Here is a 7509-nt window from a genome sequence, read left to right on the forward strand (position 1 = left end):
ACAGGCCAGGGTTCTGCCGTCTGGTCGGTGCCCCCAACCCCAACACCCGCCTTGCAGGCTGCTGGGCACTCGCTGGAGGTCGTGACCCCTGAGGGTCTGGTGGGCACAGCCTCCTCCCGCCCCGCCGCCTGGAGGAGGAGAAGGTGCGTCTCTGGGAGAACCCGCCCCCTCCTGTGGGATAAATGGCACCTGGGCGACGCATCCATGGCCGATGTTTCCTGGTGCAGAGGGCGACACGCCGCAGGCTGGGACGCGTTAGTGGGTCTTGAAACCAATGTAGAGGGTCAAGCCCGGCATTTAGAATCTGCAACAGACCAGACAGAACAGATTATGAAATATCGGGGCATGTGCGTGTGTGTGCTTGTGTGTGTGTGTGTGTGCCCGTGCACGCTGCGTCACGGTGTGAAGTGTATGTCTCACTGTGGGTTGCATTAAAAAATGTTTGAAAAACTCCGTCTCCCACGACACCCCTGGGCTCTGTTGATTTGGGGAGGAGATTGTAAAACCCGGAGAATGAGAGAGAAAGAACAGCGGGCCGGGGTCTCAGCGGGACAGCCCGTGGCTGGCGCAGCGCTGAGCCCGGCCTCTCCCTCCGATGTCCTCCCTGGTGAAGCCGCTCAGTCTCTCGTCGTCACCACTCTGCACCCGTGTCCCTGCTTCCCCTCTTCACAGCTTCCGTCAGAGGCAGACGGCACCGTCGTGATTTCGGCTCTTGTGTCCCGTCTCCTGCCCCCTTGGTGCGTCGGCTCTCCCAGGACAGGACCCCAACCCCTGACGTGCCGGGTGCCAGCCCAGCGCCGGTGCACAGTAGGGCTCATTAGGGCTGGGGTGCCCAAGTCACCCGTCAAGAGGGTGCAGATCATCTGGGGGTGAGCCCCAGAGAGCGGCCCAGGAGGGTGGGCTCCTCTTTCCGAACGTCTGAACGTCCCCGCGTCCCCTGGCCCTGCCCGCGCGCCCCCTGCTGGGCTTCCTGCTGCAGCCCCTGCGTCTCCCCTGAGGGCCCTCCTGCCAGGCTGGGGGCCTGTGAGCTCCAGAGTCCAGGGGTGCTGGCAAGTTGATGCCCAGGGGACCCCAAGCCAGGTCTGATGGAGTTGGGGGGACACCCAGCTCTCTCGGCCCTCAGAGGGGCCTGCATGTTTGTGCTGTGGGCTCCCCGGCGGGACTGGGCTCTGTCTGTCCATGGGGGTAACCTCCTGGAGGTGGCGCGGCTGCCCCTTCCCAGGAACCTCAGGCCCGTCTTCTGACGGGCAGGCGCTCCTGCCCCCAGGAGCTCCTGGGGGGCTCCACGGCCTTGCAGACAACCCCTGGGCTGTTTCCCAGAGAACCAGGCAGAATGCTTATTGTCTCCATCCCTCCTGGTCTCCCTGCCCCACACCCTGACTTGAACTACTTGACAAAGGGTGGAGGGCTTCTTCTGGTGTGTGTTTACATTCTGTGCAGATGATGTGTGTGGGTGTATTTGTGTATGCACGTGCGTATGTATTTTCCCTGAGTTGGGGAGGATTTGCAAGACAAAAAACAGGTACAAGCCTGTGTTAAGGGTTTCATAAGGTGAGGGGCAAGGGTGTGGTTGTCTCGCCCCATAATCCACAGTGTGGGGAGGGGAATTGCGGGACAAAGAGGGCTGTGTGCGGCCAGAGAAATGGGAGAGGGAGCCGGAGGCGAGGAAGGGGAGTGGGGGATGGATGACCGTGAGAGAGAGGGAGTGGGGAGGGTGTTTACGGGGCTGGGGCAGCAGCGTCCTCAGGCTGGGTCAGTGGCCGTCCTGACTCAGAAACACAGACTGTGCCCTCAGAGGCCCCTCAGAGCTTAAGACTCTGTCAGAACATGAAATGTGTCCAGCAGATCTTTGGGCCATTCAGTGTTCATCCCACACAGGTGGTGCCTGGACATACGTGTGTGCAAACCCTCACATATGCACACATACGCACGCTCTCTCGCACCCGCACACACTTGCACTCTCAGACACAGCAGGTCAGCGTCATTAAAACGCCAGGCTGGGCCCTCCACCTCCTCGCAGAGCCCTGTGACCTGCTGATCCGAGGAGGCCACAGTCCTGAGGGCAAGCCCTGCCCCGTCCCCTGCTCTCCATGGCAACCCAGCCTGGTGCCTGCCTGTGGGTTTAAAAGCTCCAGGGCTTCTGCGATCTCCCCCCCAGTTCACGCAGATCCGCCCTCACTAGGCAGTGCTCCTGCCGCTACGTGAGGTGGCGAGGCGCAAAATTGGCATCTGCTGTGTGTGTGTGCGCGCGCGTGTGTGTGTGCTGTGTGTGTGTCTGTGTGTGTGTGTGTGTCTGTGTGTGTCTGTGTGTCTGTGTGTCTGTGTGTGTGCTGTGTGTGTGTGTCTGTGTGTGTGTCTGTGTGTGTGTGTCTGTGCGTGTGTGTCTGTGCGTGTGCTGTGTGTGTGTGTCTGTGTCTGTGTGTCTGTGTGTGTGCTGTGTGTCCGTGTGTGTGCTGTGTGTGTGTGCTGTGTGTGTCTGTGTGTGTGTGTGCTGTGTGTGTGTGTCTGTGTGTGTGTGTCTTTGTGTGTGTCTGTGTGTGTCTGTGTGTCTGTGTGTGTGCTGTGTGTGTGTGTGTCTGTGTGTCCGTGTGTGTGCTGTGTGTGTGTGTCTGTGTGTGTGTGTCTGTGTGTGTGTGCGCGGCGAGTTTGGCGCACAGTTAGGATGAGGTTGGGGGTGAAACAGCGTGAAAAACCCAGCCAATGCTAATTGGATTACAGCTGTTGATTGCTGTCAGAGCACTTAACACGGTGTATTAATCCAGAGACACATGACATCCGGCAGATTCTGAGCGTCTCACCGACACAACGACACAACGTGAGAGAGAGAAGAAAGAGCTCACGTGCAGATCTGATGCCGCCTCCCGGGCAGTCCTGAAATCGCCGGTGGAACGGGGTCTGACCTCCAGGGACAAGAGGGAGAGAATCCGACACGTCCGGCACAGGGGCCTCCAGTGGCCGGAGTGGTCAGGTCTGGGAAAAACCCGGGACTCCACGGGGCGGGTCTCCGGGTCTGCCTTCCTCGCCCTCTGGGTGCGGGACAGAGTGGGCAGTGGGGCTGGGGAGAGAGATGGAGACGGGGAAGCTGCAGAGAAACAGGCGAATTTGGTTCCTCCATCCACAGCAGGGTCTCAAAGCCAAGCGCCCAAATAGGCCTGGTGAGTCATGAAGGAGTGAGGAAGGCTCAACCTGACCCTCCGACAGCCAGCACTTCCTGAGGGACGACCCCCTGCCAGACGGGTTCCAAGCAGGTGATGGATATGGACTCAGCTAATCCCCCGCCCTGTCAGGGGGGTTTCATTACAGGTTCATAGTAGAAGGGGAAACACCCAGGGAGGGGAAGGAGATCGTCCCGTCACACAGCTGGTAAGTGGAATGTGGACACCACAGCACAGGAGTTTGGGTGGCAGATCCTGGGCCTCCGTGTTGGGAGACGATGGGGAGGGGTGGAGACTGTGGCAAACTGGGAGCACAAGCCCGTCTAGAGGGGCAGCCTGGACTTTGTGCCACTAATTGCTGTTATGAGAGGATGTGGGCCCAGGATGGCCCTATCTCCTGAGACCTCAGGGGAATCAAGCAGTCGGATTCTCAGGTGAAATCTCTAAGTTTTTCACGTGTTGACATTGGATTCATATTCTTCAAAAAACGCCAAGAGGGACAAACAAGACATGTCTGCCGCTGGTTTTGGGCCATGAGTCCACAGTGTGACGTCTGACCCACAGAGAGAAACAATCATTCCTTCCGGGATGTCCTGAGCATCAAGGGTGTGTGTGGTGCTGGGCTGGGTGGTGTGGGGGTTACAGACACAAATGAGATGAGGGCATTTCCCCAAGAACTTAGACCCGCCTCTGCAGGTCAGTTGTGTTCAGGGCGAGGGCCCACCGAGCTGATGCTGCTCAGGCTGCAGAGTTCAGAGGGGGTGGCCGCTCCATCCACCCGGGGGTCGAGGAGGGCTCTCTGGGGGAGCAGGACGTAGAGTGACAGGGATGCGATGGGACACGGCCCTGTCCTGACATAGCTCACAGCCCTGGAGTGGACAGTGACCTCCGTTTTCCCGGGGTCACCCTGGCCACTGGAAGGTCGGGCAATGCTGGGTGTGTGTTTCCACGTGGCCTCCGCTGGCTGGAGACAGGGCTCTTCCTGCTGGCCGAGACCACCCTCCCCCCGCCCCCGTATGAGTCCCCTGATCCCCAGGCCTCTAGGCATTTGCATCTCTAGCCCCCACCCCCTTTCAAAGCCCCCAGCCCCGCTGGGCCAGGGCAGGGGCAGGTTCAGGGCATTGTCCCTCCGCCCCCGTGTGGGCAGAGCTGACCCCTCCAGGGGTTGGGATGGCGGCCCTGCAATAACCGTGTCCCTCACAATGGCCGTCTCTCTTTATAGGGTCACTTTAAGAATGCCAGGTGGCAGGCGCCAGATTTTGGCATCTGACGCGCTCCCATAAGCTCCCTGGGACCAGAGCAATCATCTTTTGTGAGCTCTGATGGGGAACAACTGGCCGCTGTCCTTTAATTAGGAGGGGACATGCTACGCTATGGCCTCCTGCAGGGCTCCATAAACGTCCATTAAATAGGCCTGCGAGCTCTGTAGCTCCCTGCAGACTGCGAGGGTCCACGGAGGCCAAGGAGGAGCCCCCGGCCCCAATCTGGCTCCTGAGCCGGAGAACAGCCTCCGAGAGAAAATGCCAATCAGCCGGATTCCTGGCAGCTGCTCAATCCGGCAAATTATTTCTTGTAAATTACTTCTTAAGCCTGAAATCCGGGCAGGACTCCGCAAGTTCATGGGCGTCTATCATCTGCTGGTTTTCAGCCGCCTGGGCACATCTGAGGGCAGGCTGCTCATCTGTGGGTGGGGGATGTTCTGGAAACTCTGGCCTCCCTGATCAGCCAGGTGCCCTCTCTGCCACTTCCCCTTGCCTTATGGAAAGATGGTTATGTCCAGGAGGACGCGGTGCCAAGCCCCCTCTTATGCATCGCCGGGAGAGCTGTGTGTCAGGTGTGATGGGAGCCATTCAAGCACCATTTCCCCCGCGCCGTGGGGAGGGGCCACAGGTGGTATCTCAGGCTCTCCCCACCTGGACGGCACGCCATCTGAGGCTGTGCATAGGCACGAGGCGGGGCGGGTGTGCAGGACACGACTGAAGGAGGTTGGACCACAGGGTGAAGGTCGCAGGCACCAGGGGCCGGGAGCACAGGTGGAGATGTCGGTGCTCACCCAAGTCACACAAATCGGAGAGAGGGGGAGGCGGGAGCTTTCATGCCAGGGGCTGAGACATGAGGTCCCAGGGCAGCGGGGGGCTGAGATGTGGGGTCCTAGGGCAGTGGGGGGCTAGGACGTGGGGTCCCAGGGGAGCGAGGGCTGAGACATGGGGTCCCAGGGCAGCAGAGGGATGTGGGGTCTCAGGGCAGCAGGGGACTGGGATGTGGGGTACCAGGGTGGCGGGGGGCTGCAGAGCGCAGAGAGGAGCAAGACCCAAAGTGGCCGCGTGGAGCTGGCCCTGTTGCATTCTGCTTCCCCAGATCCACTGTCCATAGAGACCTCCCGGGAGGGGACCCGCCGCCCAGGAACCTGCTGGTCTCTGTCACTTTGTCTCCCTTTGGTCACTGCAAAGACGGACACTCACGGGCCCACTGGTGGCCCATCCTGTTCCCTGCTCACTGCCCTCTCCCCGTGCCCTGCCCCACGTGCTTGCTCTCTCTGCTCCTGGTTCCTGGGGTCTGTGCAGCGGGGACAGCCCAGGCTCACTCCCAGGGCTGGTGGTCGCCTCCTGCAGAAAGCCCCCCTGCAGCCTGGCACCACCTGGGTCCTGGGCAGAGCAGGGACGGCAGGGCAGTGGGGAGCTGGTCAATTTTCTTTTCTGCCTCTTCCCGGTATTCCCATGGACTCCTCTCTCGGAGCCTCCCCTGAGTCCTTCCTGTGTCCCTGTCTGAAGCCCCCGGTGACATCTCATCCCCTGTGTACATGTGGCTTCAGCGCAGCCCACCAAGGCCAGCACGCCCCGCTCAGCTCTGCTGCCTCTGCCGAAACCCCCACAAACACCCCTTCTCCTCCCCACATCCAGTGGAAATGCACGGCTTATCCCAGGGGAAGCCACATGTCAGACCACACAATGCACCAACTCCCCAGCCGCAACTCTGGGCAGTCTCCACCCCGGCTATTGCCTTCTTCTGCCCCTTCTGCAGTAAACACCCAGCCCCCTCAGCGCTTTGGGCTGACTCACGGGGCTCTCTTCACGGGCTGCTTCTCTGCAGATGGGGCCAGAAAACACACTCACTCAGAGCCCGGGGAGGGGCCTCAACAGCTGGGCGTGCTGTGAATGCTGCAGCCCTGCATGTGTAATCGGCAGCCCAGGGACCCCTCTAGGGGTTGGGGGGGGCAGGAGAGAGCAGGTTAAGCAGAGAGCACAGGGGAGGGGCAAGCCGCTGGGGTAATTAATTTTTCTTGAAGGTTTATCAGGCTGTCGTTAATTTCCTTGTCGCATGTACAAATGTAGGCACAGGCTCAATTAAGAGTGATGTTCTGGGGCCAGCCACGCTTGTCTTTTAATCACACCCTTTGCATATTGATTTTGACATCTCAGTTTAATCACAGGCACTTTTGCTGCTGTTGTAGAATCCTGTGCAATTTGTGGGGCTTTTCTACATCTCCCGGAGCGTGTGGACGGGTCCAAAGACAGCACTGGGCTGCCCCCTCCCTCCTCTGCTGGGGTTCTGTGCAGCACGGATGTGAAGATCCTGCTGGAGAGCGGTCATTCTCTAAGGGCCGCAGGGAAAGAATGCATTTGCTGGTTTGCAGAGACTCTTACCCTGGGAAGTTTGGAATGAGGAATCCAGCAGGGCAAGAGCATACAAGTTCACAACGAAGGAAAAGGTTGACAAGGCAAGAATCCTGGCCAGTGGCACTCCCTGGAGCCTGTGAGGTGGAGAGGCCACAGCAACAGGGACGAGCCCCCAGAAGTGCTGTGTAACCAGAGAGCGGAAATACGCCTTCTTCTCGGCAGCGGGCCTTAGACAGGGGCTGCGGCGGCTCAGTGGCTTCTCTCTGGGCCCTGGTGATTAGCGTGGGTCTCCCTCCACCACCTCTGAGGTTCTGTCTGCAAACCCCACCAGCACTGAGGATTTCAGGCTGTCCTCGTCCTGAGCAATGACAATGAGATGAACCATGTCAACTCACACTCATGTGGCAATATGTTATATGAATAAATGGATGGACGTATGGATTTGGGAAACTCGTTCCTTACAATCACGCTATGTTTGTTATCCCCATTCTACAGCTGAGAAAACTGAGGCTTAGACAGGTTAAGAAACTTGCTTAAGGTCACACAACTGGTAGGTGGTGGGGTTGGGATTTGAACCCGGGTCTGGCCTCAGGGCCCTGACTTGTAACCACTCTGATGGTCCCAGAGGTCCGTCCTGTTCTTAGGGTCTGTGGCGCACTGACCCCTTCCCATATCTCCAGTGAAGACAGTTATGGTAATAGCCCACCTATATCCCCAGTGAAGACAAGCTTGGCCTT

The 7509-nt window shown here is 59.2% G+C and overlaps 1 long non-coding RNA gene across 1 annotated transcript; it reads left to right on the plus strand.

Moving 5' to 3' along the window:
* Positions 1 to 2614: 2614 nt before the first annotated feature.
* LOC147914202 (uncharacterized) lies at positions 2615 to 7192 on the plus strand. Its single transcript, XR_015555512.1, has 3 exons — positions 2615 to 2968; positions 3122 to 3248; positions 6607 to 7192. It is a non-coding gene; the product is annotated as an uncharacterized LOC147914202 (long non-coding RNA).
* Positions 7193 to 7509: the final 317 nt, after the last annotated feature.

Source organism: Ceratotherium simum, chromosome 21 (assembly GCF_057802395.1).
Source record: "Ceratotherium simum simum isolate JZ-2026a chromosome 21, ASM5780239v1, whole genome shotgun sequence".
Taxonomy (NCBI): domain Eukaryota; kingdom Metazoa; phylum Chordata; class Mammalia; order Perissodactyla; family Rhinocerotidae; genus Ceratotherium; species Ceratotherium simum.